The following is an 18,008-nucleotide window of genomic DNA, read 5'->3' as shown; positions in this document are numbered from 1 at the left end:
GAATTTAAAACATTTTATTGATAACTGGATACAATAAAAAAAGTTGTATGGTCTAAAATTGGGACTTTGGGCGTCTCATATTAAATTTGAAACTTTTTAAATCCTGAGTGACAGAACTCGGAAAGGATGACAGAGAGTTGAACCAGCTCTGGCCTTGGGCGGCTGGCAGAAGAGTGAAGAATAATGGGGAAACCTTGCCAAATTTTCCTATGCCTTCGGCATCCACCTTTTCACATGCTCCTTGAGAGTAGATTCTTAGTTAATCTGTGTATCTTGTTTTCCATTGTAGCATTTGCTACTAAGTAAGTTCATTGTAGCTGTTTCCTATCATTTTACAGACTCAGGGTGGGGGTTAGGGGGCCCTTGAAGTTTTCCATTCTTCATACCTAGGAAAGTCTGGCAACTGAAATCATTCAATGTTTGTGGAGTTGAATGGCAATTGACTGTTAAAAAATCTCAATAATCTGTGTATGTTTAAATGACCTAATTTGAATATAGTTTTACAGTGTTATTCCTCCGGCAATAAACAGCCTAGTGCCTGGAAACAGAGCAGAGGTATGAAAAACATTACATTGTAAATATATAAAAGAATAAATTTGTTTACATTGAATGGTCGATTGTATTAGAACAATGGACAGATGGACAGTAGAAGAAAAAACAATAAGAAGGGCACAAAGAGAAAGATTTAATTTCTGGAGTTTGAACTTTCATGGGAAAACCATAGGAAAATACGGTGATGAAAGCTTTATCCAAATATCAATGAAAAACAGCAAAGATCTTTTATTTGTGTTCTAAGCCCCTTATGACAAAAATGATTAAATTTGACTAGCCAAAAACACATCAGTTAGTTCTCTTTTTACAGGCCTTTGTAATAATTTCTAGAGTAGAAATGAAGTTAGTAGTGACCTCTAAGGAAAAATCAGAATCTCTAACAAAAAGCACCGTAAATCTATTATCAAAGAGTAAAGTACGATCAACATTTTTGAAAGCTTTTTTTGCTGCTCTATTTTGTTCAGCTACAGACTTTGGCTTCAGGTGGTCTCCGAAGGCATTTTACACTTTCAGCTAAAACCGCGGAGAACGGGAACCCTTTTTGAACTGTAGAGGAGAAGCCAAGAGGGTGGGCTTCCTTCATCAAAACGCCGCTACACAATCCCGTCACCCCTAGCATTAAGAAAATCAGAGTTGAGGACATCGGGAACTTCCCTGCCGCTATTGCGCAGGCTCTACGTTCACGCAGGCTTATTAGGAAGAAAGCGGATAAAATTGCCCGAAACACGTGAACCTGAGGGGACCAACCCCGGCCTCCGCTCTGCACTGCATCGGATTCTGGAATTTACAATCACGAAAGTTCTATTGTCTGGCGATTGGCTCGGGGGCCGCATGACATCATAGCGCTTGATTCAGCCTTAGGGCCTCGATTGGCTGGCCGCGCCATTGTGACGTCACGGTCAGCCCACGTTCTGATTGTAGATACCCGGCGCCTTCCTCTTCCCATAGCGGCGGTTCCTTTTTGCCGGTCCCTCCCTCCGACATCCTCCTCTTCCCGGCGTGAGAGACTCCGAGAGCCGGCCGACCGCGGGCACTCCTGCCGCCGCGCTGCTGCTTCTCAAAGCTGCTGCTGCTCCCGTGCCAAGAGGTAAGCAGTTAGCTCCAGGAAACTTCGCCGGAGGCCGCCGCCCGGCCATGACACTCTAGCGAGCGCGCGGCCGGGACTCGGGGGCTGCGAATAGCCTTGGTCCGGACCGAGAGAAGAGGGATGGCTGCCCGCGCTGCGCCGCTAGCGCGCGGGGGGAGGCGCCGCGCCCGCTGCCCGCTGCCGGCGGGCTTGGCAGCTTCGTGGTGGAAGGCCGGCTCTCCGGGTGCGGACGGCGGGCGCGGGGAGAGACATGCGGGGGGTGACAGGGCGCCTCGGAGTTTCCGCGGCGGTGCTGTCGCACCTGTTCGGCGGTTGAAAGCAGCAGCGGCGCGCTTTTCCGCGCTGACAGGCTCTGCGGGTGCACAGCATCGTGCCGGAGAAGAGGCGGGATGATGGGCTTCTGCCCCCAGGTCCGCCCGAATTATTGGGAGGAATTCGCGAATGGGAGATCCAGGAAAGCGTCCTCTGAGGCAGCGTGTTTCTTGAGAGATATAAAACCTGGATAAGTCCGGAGAGCCTCTGCAGGGTCGTGGCAGTACCAGGAGCCGAGGCGCCCTCGCCCTCGCGCCTCGGCGGAGTTCGCGGATCTGCGGTGCCGGGAACCTCCTACCTTTTCTTTCCCCCCCAAGCCTTCGCCAGTCTTCCAAACCTTCCCTCCGTTCCCCAAAGAGAAGCCCGCTTGCTCGGGATCGCTTTGGTTTTTTATTAAAACCAGAAAACTACATCCCTTGGCACTCGGGGAGAGATGTGGTGGGAAAGCGAGAGGGTGGGGACTCCGAGAGCGACCAGTTTAGGGAGTCAGAGCGGAACAGCCCTGGCGGGGAGTAGCCACTGGGGCACTTGTGTTCCAGAGCTGTAAGAAAAAAAGTTCTCTTTTTAATGTTTCCGTGCTACTGAGAGCCCTTCTCAGCTCCCCTCCGAGGTGGAGGAGTATTGCCTATAACAAAAGTAGTTCTAGTTAACTTTGTCTTACAACCGTTCTGTGTTCTTGCATATTAACGTCGGTGACTTCCTTTCCTTACGTTTGAGTTAAGCTTATCTCCAGGGCACTTGATTGTAAGTTTGTAGAATATATCTGTGGGATCCAGTTTGCATGATCCAGTTTGGATGAATCCAGTGCATGACTTATGACTTGGGCACTGAGAGGTCAGGTGGAGAATCGTGGGGTTGGGAGCTGCCTCATTTCTTTAATTAGTGGGACCCATGTCAGGAAGTGCTTTATAGGGTTGTATGTAAGAGCTGATGTTGCTAGGTTTTGTAACTCGTCCCTCTAACCATTTGACAGATAACATGTTGGCCTGTGTTTGGCTTGCACATCTCAGCCAGCAGTGTTTGGTGCAGAATCTACAGACAGCTGGTTTTGTATTAGGTGTGCAGGAACACTTTTAGTCTTCCATTTGCAGTTAGGTGAAAAGTGAATCATTTCTTATTCAGCTCAGATATTACCTGGGATTATCCAGGAAAAGCTCACTGGGAAGAGAAATGTTACTCATTTCCCGTTAGTATTCATGCCCCACATTATAACTTCTTATTGCCAAGAACTTTACCTGCAGTCTCTTTTTGCATTTTTTCTTCCACTTTCTAACTGAAAACAAAAGGGAAAATGTTACTGATGATTATAAATGGCTAATTTTAAGAACATAGTACCCTATGTTTGAACTTTGCTGAAAGGTGAAAGTAGAAAGCATTTTAAAGTTTGGTTTTCAGATCTTTCAAGAAAAATACATCTGCAGACACAGTTCTCACCTACTTGACTCAATTTCCGTGTCCATAAAATGGAGGTTCTGTGTTAAAGTAGTATATGAATTTTTTAAAATGTTGCAAATGAAGAGTCCAGGGTGGGAATCTGCCAATAGTGGGTTGATAAATGTTTCCTTCTCTTTTGTTTCTCATCTTGAGGCATGGGGTGAGGTTTGGGGGAAGTGGCAAAGCATTTAATTTGTAAATCTCAAAATGAATGGTCAAGAAAATATTCAATACTTGGTTTGCACAGACACTACTTCTGATATCCCTTTGAAGTCACTTTTGAAAATGAAGTAAGTTATTTCATTCCCTGGATCAACAAAGCTGCTTTTTGGTCAGTGACCTTACATTTTTGGATGTTTGATGTTGACAAGTACTGTTTTGTCACTCCCTCCTCTTTTGCTCTGTCAGCGTAACCATTACTTGTTTTGCATCTAGAAGTGAGCATTCATCCTTTGGTGACTTGTTTCCAAATTGAATTACACAACTCAAGGTAAACTGTTTACCTTCTCTTAGTGGAACTTTGGTGATATGAATAGATGATTTTGCCTCTTTTTTTTCTCTCTACACATCTTTCTTCTCCCCTGAGAAATTTTGCAGTTATTTTGGATTCCTCCTCTGCATACGTGCTCTTCCCTTGCCAGTGGGTTAATTGTCCTATCAGTTACCTGTCTTTCCTTGCATACATTCAGTTTCAGGTATTATTGAGGTGAATACTTTCCTACTGAGCTAAATAATGTTATAGTTGCTTTTCTGCACATAATCCCTACAATATCCCTGTGAAAAGTTTTATTCCCAGCTCTTTTTTAAATGATTGAGAACTAAGTCCTAGAGAAGCCATGACTTTCAAAGTTCACTTAGCTCTGTCTCCTATAGCATACCCACTCCTTCCTCTCTCCTTGTAATACTCAGATTATGTGCTCAGTTGCTGTGAGCCACTTATGTAGCTGTTACTGTGTAATTTAAGAATCTAACTTTGTGCCTAAAGGTCCATCTTGAAGCCATTCAGGATTAACAACTTGTCATCTCTCAAATCTGCTCCAAATCTATTTCCTTCTTTTCAGCATATGCTTGATTCGGTAATATTATTAATCCATTGACTTGTCAGATATTTGTCAGAGTTTTTGTGTGTCAGGGTGGGGGTTGGGGGTGTTGGATACAAAGATGAATGACGTAGTTCCTGATTCCAAGGAGCTTCCAGATTTAATTGAGACTTCAAGCCTTGCATATCCATACCTTAGACCAAAAGGAGTCAGAAGCAGGTTTCTGGGGGACTTGGCTAACTATATCAGAAAAGCTTTGTGGCAGAGCTGTCCATATTAGATAAAAATAATAACCTTGTTGAAATAGGCTTACCCATCTGACTTGAAAAGTCTATTGGGCAGGAATTTTGCTACTTTGCATTGAGATCCTCTCAGGTGTTGGTTATGTCCTTAGGTTGATTTTGCAAGATGACTGTCAGCAGTTGTTTCCCCTGTACTGCCCACCTATCCCCCCCCCCCCTCCCAACATAGATATACACCTTGGAACTTCTCTTTCATCTGCCTTCCAAAGAGAGTCTGTGGCCTTGAGATGATTGATTTAGGCCTTGATTACCTGAAGCAATAATTGGAGCAGCGGAAATCTGATAACCTTGAGAGTCATCCCAGAACTGGGGAAGTGGAGTAAATTCTCACTTCATCTGGCTCACTGCTGCCACTACAGGGAGGCCCCCATGGGGAAGTCACAACATCCACTCTAAAGGTCTCCAAGATGTCAACACTAAACAGATTTTTGAACTAAGCTAAATTGAATTGAATCAACATTTGAATTTAGCCTTAAATTTTGTTGAGGTATGAATCCTAGGTGACAGGCAGAGATAGGACATGCATTCTAGGAGAGAGGGAGTTGAGAGAGCAACCAGGTGTGAAGTCATTAAGCAAAAAGTGAGTAACCCAGTTGGCTGAAGTTTGGCAGAAGCGAAAGAAAAGGTTAGAAAGGCAAGTTGTGCTAACAGTGGCTTTTATTGAGCTATTATTCAGTCAGACCCTACATTGACTAATTTACATGGATTTATTTCAATTACTATTAATTGTTACTATGAGCATTCCCCCTTTACAGGTGAGGAAATGAGGGCTCAGAGTTTAGATACTGACCCAAGGTCACACAGCATTCCAGCCAGGTCTTCATGATCCCTTAGCCTTCTCTGAGGTGTTTAGTAACTCTACCACTGAAGATTTTGAACTGCAAGGAGTGCTGTACTTCAGGAATATGAGTCTTGTGGCAATAGTGTGACAGGGCTATAAATGTAGAGAGTGCTCTGGGAGGCTGTTAGAGGAGGTCAGGTAGTGATAAGGCTCAAACTGGAGCTACAGCCATTGGTACACACTGGAGAGATCTGACCATGGGAGATTATGGCTGGGATGGGATCTGCATGACCTGAAAACCACTTGGATTTGAAGACCAATGAAGAGGAAGAGCCCTCTAATCCTGGGTGATAGAAGAAAGACCGGATCATAAAGGAGGAAACTTTGAGATCAGGTGGAAATATCCTAACAGCCCAGATAGATGACCACACAAGCCATTTCTCCTCACTTCACTTCCTCCTCTGCAAGGCCTTGGCCATGTTTTTTTGTTGCCCTTCTGAAAGTGCCTATTTCTACCTTGTTTTACCCATTCTCAGACACATTTTTTTTTTCACATTTTAACATCTGATTAGGGATGTATTATAATGAGTGGCGTCTTAAAATTGCTACAGGCTCCTTACTATATTTTAACATTACTGATAGAGGATGCTTCCTCTGTCTTTCAATGAAGTATGGTTGATGAAAAAAGCAAAGCCCCCAGTATTGCTTAAACTCACAAAGCCAGATGCTAGAAGAAGCAGAAGAAAGAACTGAGGCTTTTGTATCATTGTGTATCACACAACTGTACTTCACTTAAGATCATTAGATCTTAGAATGGTAGATGTTGAGCACTCTCTACAATGGGAATTGCAGTAGCATAAGTGTTTTTATCTAAAAAGGTTGAAAGCATGACAGCCGAAGACATTTTTCCTTTCAAAGTTAATTGTTCAGAAAGGTAACCTGACCTAATTTAACTGTCCTTAACAGGTCTCCCCCCACCCTCCCACCACACACACACACACACACACACACACACTCACACAATTTCAGCCCATAAATGCTATTGTTATCAAATTGTTTGATTCCCACTGGACTCCCATTGGCATTTTTCCTCCATGGAAATGTTTTAAGTTGACTTGTGTGCATTTGCTTCTAGAATTGTGTGGTCCCTGGACTTAAAATAGTCATACTTGCTGGATTTTAGAAAGACTAAATTCCCACCCATCCCCATTCCCTCTGCCAGCTTTGTCTGAAATACAGTTGTATGTGTAATTGCATTCAGGCAGTAGTCTGTCTTGGTATTTTTTGTATTTTAAGTTAGACATTTGTACCTCTTGTTTGATACCTTGGTACCGGCTGGGGTTTAGGAAATAGCTTTTGTGTTCAAGATTTTTGGTGCTGGTACTGTCAGGTGTTCTCCAATTTCTTGAAACATACTTGTGTTTAACTATAATCTTTGTAGTGATAGTAGATTAGTACCCTCTTATGAGCACTTGGCGGTTACGGTTCTATCTTTGCTGCCTCATTTTCCCATTGTCAGTATTAATCTCTTATAGGTCCATTCTAAACAGACCAAATCAAGAGTTACGCTGGAGAATTGGCCACTTAGGGCTTTATTTTATTTGACTTATTTTGAACCTCTGAGATCTGTTTCCCTTTTGTCTTGGCACAGTAAATGCTACTACAAAGTGATTGTTATGAATTTCTCTTTCCCCAAAGAATAGTTCTCATGATACCAAATTCAGTAATTATGCATTTACTTCCCTGGGAGTTTTTCAGTGTGCCATATTTCCCTAGGGATGGTGTTCAGAGTACCTCTGCTTTAGTCTTTGGCAGAAGAAATAAATTACTTTAAAATTTATGGAAGTTGTTAACACTTCCATCTGCCCTATTCGTTACTAGGTATATTCCTTTGTGAAAATTCGTTTGCTTTTGACAGACTGCTGAACGTTTATCTCTACTAGGCCCCTGACCAGCAAAGCTTTAGGAAGCAGACTTGAAGAAAGTGCCTTTAAGGTTAGCAACCTGTGTGAGCTTCCATCTGCCACTTACGGCTGCGTGGGCTTAGGCTGGCAAGTCCCTCCAGCTCTTTGAGAATCCAGGTCCTGTCTAGAGCTTGGGGTTGATCCAACTTCAGAGGATGTTTGAATGATCAGGATTATACATGAAAGTTAAGTAGGGTAGTGGGTTAGATAAAAAGATCCTTCTTTTTTTTTTCTTTTTCCCAGTGAATGTAAGATATTCACTGAAGCATTGTTTATAATACCAAAAGATTGGAAAAGTCAGTAAACAGCCATCAGAAGAATAAATTATGGTTTACCTGGTAAAAGGACAGCTTTTAAAATGAACAAGGCTGCCTTATAGGCACTGAACATAGCTGCTAGGTCCCACATATCAGGCATTTTTCCTAAGTGCTGTACATAAATGAATCCGTTTTGCCTCACAACAGCCCTATAAGATAGGAATTCCATTTTTATCCCAATTTTATAGATGTGGAAATTAAAGGCAAAGAAGTTAAGTCACGTGTTCAAGGCCACGCAGCTGGAAGTGATAGAGTCAGTTTGAAAACCCAGGCAGGCTGGCTACAGCGTCTGCTCTTAGCCACCGTGCTCTCCTGTACCTCACTAGACCTAGATGGTTGGGCCTAAATAGTCATCTCTGCAATTGCAGACTCAACTGGAAGAAACAAAGTTGAGTTTCTTTTTCATCATTATATTGTGGGAGGTTGGTGGGACTTTTGTTGACAGTCAGTAAAGGTTTAGGCAAAGCTGGTAAGGAAGTAACGTTTGTGATTAGTCCTTGAGAAGGGTGACTTTTTGTTTTTTCCCCAGCTCCTTTTTTAGATATTCTGAACTTAACCTCTTTAGTATAATCAAAAGTACAAAACAGAAGAGCTCTATAATTATTGGCATAAGAAATTAGCCGATTTGGCTGGACCTGGGTCTGGCACAGGCATCTTGCATTGGTTTCCTTACCTGGCCTTAGCCATACCTGGGTTTGATTCGCTTGAGATGTGTGGGCAGGGAGGGGAAGGTGCTCGAATCTTCTCAGGAGTTTCCATCTCCAGATCATGTGATTTCCCCTGGGTGGAGGTGTAAATTGTTGTATTTTGTGAAAAGATCATTCTGATAACAGGCACCCTTAAGGGCTGCTGTGCTGAAACATGATATTGGGGTTCCAGATGGATTTATTTCCCACCACCTTCAGTTCTCTTGTGAGTCTTAGACCTTTCAGAACTTATTAGTTTTCTTTCTTGGTATGGGTCACCAGGTTAACAACATTATGATGACTAGAAATATAATTTCTAAAATTAAAAAAATCACAGAATTCACAGGATGGCTTTATTAACATGAACTCTGACCAGGTGATGAAACAGCTGTTGCTTTAAGCACACTTGATGGAGAAGAGATATTATTTGCTTTTTAAAATGTCACATTGTAGCATTTTTTTTACTCTTTTACATATTTTAACTCTGCTTCTCCCTCTCCTCATTACTCCACACCCAAATAGCAGTTGTAATTAGCTTGTGATTAAAAAAGAAATGTATTTTGGTGTCATATGCTTTATTAGTATTACACAGGTCTGAATTAAAATTTCTTAAGATATTTTCTTTTGGGGGAGCTGTATAACTTATCTTTGTTAATTATGTTTCTCTACCTTCATTTAATTTCAACAGAAGCTAAAACAGTGTCTTTGTATGTTTTGGATTAATTAGCTGGGAGAACATGATACTTTATTTTGAATATTCAAGTGATCACTTCAGTTAAAAGAGTGTAATCAGATAAGAATTATAAGTAGCTGCCCGTAGCAGAAAATGTTGATTAAAAGCCTCTTAAATATTTTTCTCCCAGCTATTAGCAATTGCAATTTGTTGATCTAGATGTTTAGAATATGATTGAATTAGAGCCTGGCTCCCCAGTCTTTAACCGTTAAAGGCACATATTGTTTTTGTTGTCTGTTAACCACCTTGCCCATTGATCATCTTCACTACAGTATACTTCAAGCAGAAAGGTGGGTGCCTGGTGAAAAACCAAGAGTTCCTCCGAAGAGCCCCTTGAAGCGATTATCTTGAGGTCCTGCTCTCATCAAGATGGTAGAGTGAAAATGCATGCCTCGGGGCCCTATCCCTGCAGGAAGCTTTGAGTAACCGACAAGAACTGGTAGAAGCATCTTTCTCAGGGCTCAGGGAAACAGTTAGAAGCATCTTTCTCAGGGCTCAGGGAAACAGTTAAAGGACTGCAATAACAGCTTGGGCACTGAATCAAGAAAAAGGCTACTGATATGTGGGTAGGATCTTGTGCTGATGTGGCTGGCCCCTCCCTCACCCTTCATGAGCCCATGCCCTTGGTGTGTATCTCTGTTCCGGTTCCAGAGGGAACAGAGTAGCCCTCATGCACGTGCTAGGAATATGTATGTCTGGCCAATCTGTCTTGCATGACCTGAGGGACTTGCTGTGCCAGAATTTATCCTGTGTATAGAAAGCAGCTCATAGAACTTTCCTACAGAATGCTGTGGGAGAGCAGCCAAGTTATACTGCCTGGGTCAAGGGATTGCTAGCCATAGGAAGTACAGTGCCGTGCCCTGATTGTGAGGAAACTTTCTGAGGAAAGAGGGGACATTCGGAACAGTGTAAATGGGGGAATCCCCAGAGCTACATGCGCAGGCCTGGGGATTGTGCCGAAAGTATCACAGAGGCTTCTGTGATTAGGCCTGGAGCTATTCTCATGTAGCCAGTTGTGTGGGTGAGTCCTGAAGGAGAGCACTTAAACAGGTCAAACTGTGAAGACTGGGAAAGATGTTTTTTGTTTTTGTTGTTGTTGTTACTGTTGTTAGCTACTGGCCTTTAAGGAAACCTTGGCCATAAAACTAGTTATATATAAGTTTAAGTTACCACAGAATCTAAATTTCATTGATAACCTATTAAAATATCAAATGTCCAGGTTTCAACAAAAAGTTACAAAACATACAAAGAAATAGAAAGTGATGGCTCAGGCACAGAAGAAGATTAAAGCATTAGAAACTATCAGTGAGGAAGACCAGACCTGGGACATATCAAAAAGGATTTTTTAAAAATAGTTCTAGGGCGGGCTAAGGTGGCTCCACAGGCAGAGTTCTTGCCTGCCATGCCAGAGATCTGGATTTGAGTCCTGGTGCCTGTCCATGCAAAAAAAAAAAAAAAAAAAAAAAAAGAGTTCTGTATATGCCCAGAACTAAAGAAAACTTGGAGAAAGAACTAAAGGAAATCAGGACAGTGAAACATGAACACAAACAGAATGTCAGCAGAGGGGTAGAAATGATAAAAAGAAACTATACAGAGCTGAAGACCACAGTAATAGAAATTAAAAATTCCCTGGAGGCGTTGGACATCAGATTGGGGCTGACAAAAGAAGGAACAAGAGAACATGATGATAAGACAATTGAGCAATTTAGTCTGAGGAGCAGAAAGAAGGAAGAATGAAGAAAAGTGAACAGAGCCTAGATCCACCAGAACCTGTGGAACCCCATCAAGTGTACACACATTGTGGGAGTCCCAGAAGAAAACGGAAGTGAAAAGGGTGGGGGGCAGAGAAAATATTCAAATAATGGCTGGAAATTCTCCCACATTTAGCTAAAGATGTGCATATGCACATCCAAGATGCTCAATGAATTCCAAACAGAATAAACCCAAATTGACCCACACTGTAGCATATTATAATCAGACTGTCTAATGCCAGAGATAGGATTCTGAAAACCTCGAGAGAAGCAATGTGCCACATTCAGTGGGGCCTCAATAAGATTAAGTGCCAGTTTCTCATTGGAAGTCATGGAGGCAAGAAGGCATTGGGGTGATGTATTTAAAATGCTGAAAGCAAAATATTGCCAGCTAAGAATACTATATCTGGAAAAAAATGTCCTTCAAAAATAAGAGAGCCTTTCCTGCAGGAGACCTGGGTTCGATTCCTGGACCATTTACCCTCCCCTCCCCACCCCCCCAAAAAGAGAAAGACATTTCCAGATAAACTAAAACTGAGAGAGTTCATCACCACTAGACCAGCCCTCAAGAGATGCTGAAGTGGGCCATGGTGACTCAGCAGGCAGAGTTCTTGCCTGCTATGCCAGAGACCTGGGTTTGATTTCTGGTGCCTGCCCATGAAAAAAAAAAAAAAGTTTAAAAAGAGATGCTGAAGTGAGTTCTACAGGTTGAAAGGGAAGGACAATAGATCAAAGCTACATGAAGAAATAAAGATCTCTGGTGAAGAGGGAAACATATTCCTAGCATCATAACAGAAAATCCCACATATTTGTCCAAGGGGCAGTGGAAAAGATCTGATAATTGGAAAGCCCTATGTGCTGTCTCCTCCATCCTTCCTTTCTTCCACCTTCACCATGTGGGGTGACACACAGATTCTTTAACCGGGCACACTAAATTCTTCACTCTCTGGTCTCAACCTCTCTACCCTCAGTTCTTTTTTCCCTCACATGTCTCACTATGGATGTTGGACTTTCTCTGGCCACACCACAGTTTTAAAAAGTGTCATGTTCTTTCACACGTGAGAAAATACTGAAGGGTATTTCCTTCTGATCAAAATGTTGCTCCCACTTTCTTGCCTGTAAAATCTAGATCGAATAGTATTTACTTGGGCAAGTTTTCCTGAGTCCTGCACACCTCAGATACAATTATTCCTGCTTCTGTTCTCCTTTTGCAGTGTTCTCTTAACAATTTGATTGTGTGCCCCATATGCTGCTTTTCCAATTAATGTATATAAAAAATATCCAGAGAGAGAAAAATTTAACTCAGGAATAAAAAATAAATATAAATGCAAGTTCTAAAATGAAGAGATTTCAGAACCATCATGTCCGTATGAGAATGCTATAAATAGTGTGGTTGCTTTATTTTCAGAGCACCTGCTTTTCTGTTTCCATAGGATAGGGTTTGGAATAGATTCAGTGTCCCCCAAGAAAGTTGGCTTTTGACTGCAGTGCACAGTGAGGTAAATGCTTTTTGTTAAGCCCTGGTACCCCCTTGAGGGGGGTGCCATTAATTCAGTTTATCATCATATTTTGAGAAATGGTAGATTTCCTCACAAACCTCTCTCCTGTTGGCTGACCTTGTCAGGAGCACCACCATCCACTGGTTTGCCCAAGCCATCAAGCTGGGGGCAGTCTTTGGGTTCTTCTCTCTCATCAGCATCCCCCTCTTCTGTTCCCCCCAACACATGTACCAATACTAACTTAGTAATATCCATTATGACTCCTTTCAGCTGCCCTCCCTCCTCTGTTTCCTTCCTGGTCAGTTGCAGTTTCTCCCTGCCTCTTTCTGTCTCCCCTGTGTTGTAGGCTGTACTCTGTTGACAATGGTCTTCTGGCGTGTTCACTCCAGCCCCTAAAAGCCTTCATTTGCTCCCTTTTCAGTCCATCCTGATCCAGCTTCACCTCCTGCCGTGTTCTTGCCCATACCTTTCACTCTGAACACACTACAGACTTCCCTTTCTTCAAGTTCACCATGTTTGCTCCCATCTCTATGCCATACATGCTGTATTTGGATGGCTTCCTCATCAATTACCCCCTACCAGAAATCAACAGAATGCAAAAGGGAAACAAAATAACAACAGAACAAGCCCTGTCCTTCTTAAATCATATTTCGCATCCTCAAGAACCTTTGATCGTCTGGGCCACGGTGGCTCAGCAGGCAAGAACGCTTGCCTGCCATGCCAGAGGACCTGGGTTCGATTCCCAGTGCCTACCCATGTTAAAAAAAAAAAAAAAAGAACCTTTGATCCTTTTGGCTGAATAGATCTCCTCAGCCCTCCTAGCTGTATAATCTTGGTTATAATACCTAACTTCTCTTAACCTTGATTTCCTCAGTTTTAAAGTGAGAATGACAGGTGCTTTCCTTTTCTTCATTCATAATAATTAAGTGAGGCTGTACCTGTGTAGTGCTTTGCCCGAATCTGACATGGGGTGAGTTTATTTCTGCATCCTCAGTGTATGTATATTGTCTGGCATGTAATAGATATCTAGCTTATTTGCATGAATTTCCCTTTCAGTACATATATACCTTTCAAATACAGTCCATTCTATAATCTGGGCTGGTGGCTCTGTAAAAGTGTGTGCACACTGATAGCCTGAAAATCCTGAGTGTATACAATACTGTACAAATAAAGAACCCACACTGGGAGGCAGCTCGTCTGCTTCCCTGCTTGGTGTTGCTGTTCCCTCCTCTCAACTGAGGGAGGAGAGCAGCTACAACTCTCAGATGATTCAAATTGCTAGGCATGCCACCTGCCCAGGAGCACAGGTGATATGCTGTTATTTTACAAGGCATTGCTTATTTGCAAATCTTGTAGAGCTTTCCAATAGCATATGCAGGGAAAATACCTCACTGGTAGGACTGTGCCCAGAAAGGGAACAGAGTGTGAACTCTGGTGTCTAGGCAACCAACTATTCCCTGATAAAATAACGGTGGAAACTGTCACTCTGTTTTTTTGTTTTTGTTTCTTTTCATGCAATTAAAAAAAAAATTATTTTGTGTTATCAAACCAAAACAACATACAAACATGAATATTCTTACCATATAAACATTCTGTGTATGGTGTATAACCAGTGGCTCACAATATCATCACATAGTAGTGTATTCATCACCATGATCATTCTTTTAGAACATTTGCATCACCCCGGAAAAGAAGAAAAAAGAAAAAACTCACACCCCTTACCCCTCCCTCATTTACCACTAATATTTCCATCTACTCAAAAGACTTTAACCTTTATTCCCTTCCCCGAGGCTTTTTTCTGTACCCCTTACTACTCCCCTTCATTGTTCACTAGTATTCCAATCAAATCAATTTATTTTGACATTTGCTCCCCTTATTATTTATTTTTAATTCATATTTTTTACTCATCTGTCAATATCACAGATAAAAGGAGCATCAGACACAAGGTTTTCACAATCTCATAGTCACATTGTGAAAGCTATATCATTATATATTCATCTTCATGAAACATGGCTACTGAACACAGCTCCACGGTTTCATTCACTTCCCTCTAGCCTCTCTAATAACACCTTAAACTAAAAGGGAGATATCTACAAAATGCGTAAGAATAACCTCCAGGATAACTTCTCGACTCTGTTTGAAATCTCTCAACCACTACCACTTTATTTTGCCTCATTTCTCTTCCACTTTAGGTTGAGAAGATTTTCTCAGTCCCTTGATGCTGAGTCCCACCTTGTTCTAGGATTTCTGTCCCACATTGCCAGGGAAGTTTACACCCCTAGTAGTCATGTCGTAGAGAGGGGGAGAGTGGTGAGTTTGCTTGCTGTATTGGCAGAAAGAGAGATAGGCCACATCTGAGAAACAGAAGTCTCTGGGGATGACTCTTAGGCCTAATTTTAAGTAGGCTTAGTCTATCCTTTTCAGGAATAAGTTTCATATGAACAAACCCCAAGATTGAGAGCTTCGCCTAGGTTGTCCCCACTGTGTGAGAATATCAGGAATTCTCTAAATGAGGAGGTTGGATTTCCCTTCTCCCCATTCCCCCAAGGGGAAATATTTAGAAATAGTTCTTTATTCACTGTTCAGATCACTCTGGGATTTATCGGGGCATCACTCTAGACAAACCTACGAAATCTCATGTCCTACTCAACGTTCCATGTACTTATGGTGTTCAGTTAAGCTGTCTACATATTAGGAAATACACTAGTCAAAATATAAATTTTGAACCAAATAAACATCTTTTTCTTTAGTCTCATGCATAAGTTAAAGTTTTAAAATATGAATTACCATCTCTTTTCAGCACCCTTTGTGGTAGTTAGATTCAGTTGTCAACTTGGCCAGGTGAAGGCATCTAGTTTTGTTGCTGCGGACGTGAGCCAATGGTACATGAACCTCATCTGTTGCTCGTTACATCTTCAGTCAGTTAGGAGGCATGCCTGCTGCAGTGAGTGATGTTTGAGTTAATTGACTGGTGCCTAAATGAGAGAGCTCAACGTAGCACAGCCCAAGCAGCTTGGCATACCTCATCTCAGTATTCACAGCTCAGCCCAGGCCTTTGGAGATACAGAAAGGAATCACCCCGGGAAAAGACGTTGGAACCCAGAGGCCTGGAGAGAAGGACAGCAGAGACCACCCTGTGCCTTCCCTCATAAGAAAGAACCTCAGTCGAAAATTAGCTACCTTTCCTCTGAAGAACTAACAAAATAAATCCCCTTTTATTTAAAGCCAATCCGTCTCTGGTCTATTGCATTCCGGCAGCTAGCAAACTAGAATACCCTGTAATGTTGACATTCCTTTGTTCTTCCTCATGTAAAAACATTTTTTAATTTGTACATTAGTCACTATCATTGTACACTGTAGGCATTCCTAGATTATAGCATCTCAGTCTTTATCGTTTATCTTTTCTTTTGGTTTCATTTGTTCCCCCAGCCTTCCTCCCTCTATCATTCTTACATTCAGCTTCATTCAGTGTACTAACATTATTGTGCTACAGTTAGGTAGTATTGTGCTATCCATTTCTGAATTTTTACAATCAGTCCAGTTGCACAATCTGTATCCCTTCAGCTTCAATTACCCAAAGTCTACCCTATTTCTGTCTCTTGATGGCCTCTGTTCTTAACTGAAATTCTCCAAGTTTATTCATTAATGTCAGTTCATATCAGTGAGATCATACAGTATTTCTCCTTTTGTTTCTGGCTAATCCCTCAGCATAATGTCCCCACAGTCCATCCATGTTGTTACATGCTTCATAACTTTATTCTGTCTTACAGCTGTGTAATATTCCATCCAGTGTATATACCACAGCTTGTTTAGCCATTTGTCTATTGATGGACATTTGGGCTGTTTCCATCCCTTGACAATTGTAAATAATGCTGCTATAAGCATTGGTGTGCAAATGTCCATTTGTGTCCTTGTCCTCATGTCCTCTGAATAGATATTGCCATATCATATGGCAGTTCTATACTTAGCTTCCTGAGGAACTGCCAAACTGCCTTCCACAGTGGTTGTACCATTTTACATTCCCACCAACAGGGGCTAAGTTTGCCTCTTTCTCCACATCCTCTTGAGCACTTGTTGTTTTCTGTTTTATTGATAATGGCCATTCTAATGTTTGTCAGGTGATACATCATTGTGGTTTTGATTTGCATTTCCCAAATAGCCAGGGAAGTTGAGCATCTTTTCATGTGCCTTTTAGCCATTTGAATGTCCTCTTCTGAGAAGTGTCTGTTCATGTCTTTGCCCATTTTTTTTTATTGGGTTGTTTGTCTTTCTGTTGTTGAGTTGAACAATCTCTTTATATATTCTGGATACTAGACCCTTATCTGTTATATTGTTTATAAATATTGTCTCCCACTGTGCAGGCTGTCTTTTTACTTTCTTGACAAAGTTCTTTGATGCACAGAAGTATTTAATTTTGAGGAGTTCCCATTTTTCTATTTCTTTGTTCAGTGTTCATGCTTTTGGTGTGAGATCTAGGAAACTACCTCATATTATAAGATTTATAAGATATTTCCCTACATTTTTTTCTAAAAATTTTATGGTTTTAGATCTAATGTTTAGGTCTTTGATCCATTTTGGGTTAATTTTTGTATAGGGTGTGAGATATGGATCTCTTTAATTTTGTATGTGGATATCCAGTTCTCCAGGCACCATTTGTTGAAGAGACTGTTTTGTCCCGGGTGAGTTGGCTTGACTCCCTCATCAAAGATCAATTGTCCGCAGATGAGAGGGTCTATATCTGAATACTCTATTTGATTCCATTGGTCAGTATATCTCTCTTTATGCCAGTACCGTGCTGTTTTGACCACTGTAGTTTCGTAATACCCTTTAAAGGCAGGTAGTATAAGATCTCTGACTTCATTTTTCTTTCTCAGAATATTTTTAACTATTTGGGGCACCCTGCCCTTCCAGATAAATTTGGTTATTGGATTTTCTATTATGGGAAAGTAAGTTTTGGGGATTTTAATTGGTATTGCATTTGAATGTATAAATCAAGTTAGGTAGAATTGACATCTTAACTATATTTAACCTTCCAGTCCATGAACACAATATGCCCTTCCATTTATTTAGGTCTTCTGTGATTTCTTTTAGCAATTTCTTGTTGTTTTCTTTGTATAGGTCTTTTGTTTCCTTAGTTAAATTTATTCCTAAATATTTTATTCTTTTGGTTGCAATTATAAATGGAGTTTTTTTCTTGATTTCCTCCTCAGATTTCTCACTACTATTGTGTAGAAACACTACAGATTTTTTAGTGTTGGTCTTGTAACATGCCACATTGCTGTACTCATTTCTTAGCTCTGATAGTTTTGCTGTGAATTTTTGGGGGTTTTTGACATACAGTATCATATCTTCTGCAAAGAGTGAAAGTTTTACTTCTTCCTTTCCAATTTTGATGTTTTTCTTTTTCTTTTCTAATTGCTCTGGCTAAAAATTCCAACACAATGTTGAATAACAACGGTGACAGTGGATATCCTTGTCTTGTTTCTGGACCTAGGGGGAAAGTTTTCAGTTTTTCCCCATTGAGGATGATATTAGCTGTGAATTTTTCAT

General features: G+C 41.4%; 1 protein-coding gene across 5 annotated transcripts in view; it reads left to right on the top strand.

Moving 5' to 3' along the window:
• The first annotated feature begins 1,303 nt into the window (after positions 1-1,303).
• The window catches only part of ELOVL5 (ELOVL fatty acid elongase 5), a 113,877-nt gene continuing 97,172 nt past the window's right edge, over positions 1,304-18,008 (top strand). The window contains exon 1 of one of the 5 annotated variants that reach the window (XM_077162083.1): positions 1,304-1,639. The gene's annotated coding sequence lies outside the window, so the exon portion shown is untranslated. The remainder of the gene's footprint in view (positions 1,640-18,008) is intronic. The other 4 variants (XM_077162082.1, XM_077162081.1, XM_077162084.1 and 1 more) reach the window with 4 other exon arrangements.

The sequence above is a fragment of the Tamandua tetradactyla genome, chromosome 5 (assembly GCF_023851605.1).
Source record: "Tamandua tetradactyla isolate mTamTet1 chromosome 5, mTamTet1.pri, whole genome shotgun sequence".
In the NCBI taxonomy this organism is placed as follows: Eukaryota; Metazoa; Chordata; class Mammalia; order Pilosa; family Myrmecophagidae; genus Tamandua; species Tamandua tetradactyla.
This window is presented reverse-complemented; position numbering and strand designations above follow the sequence as displayed.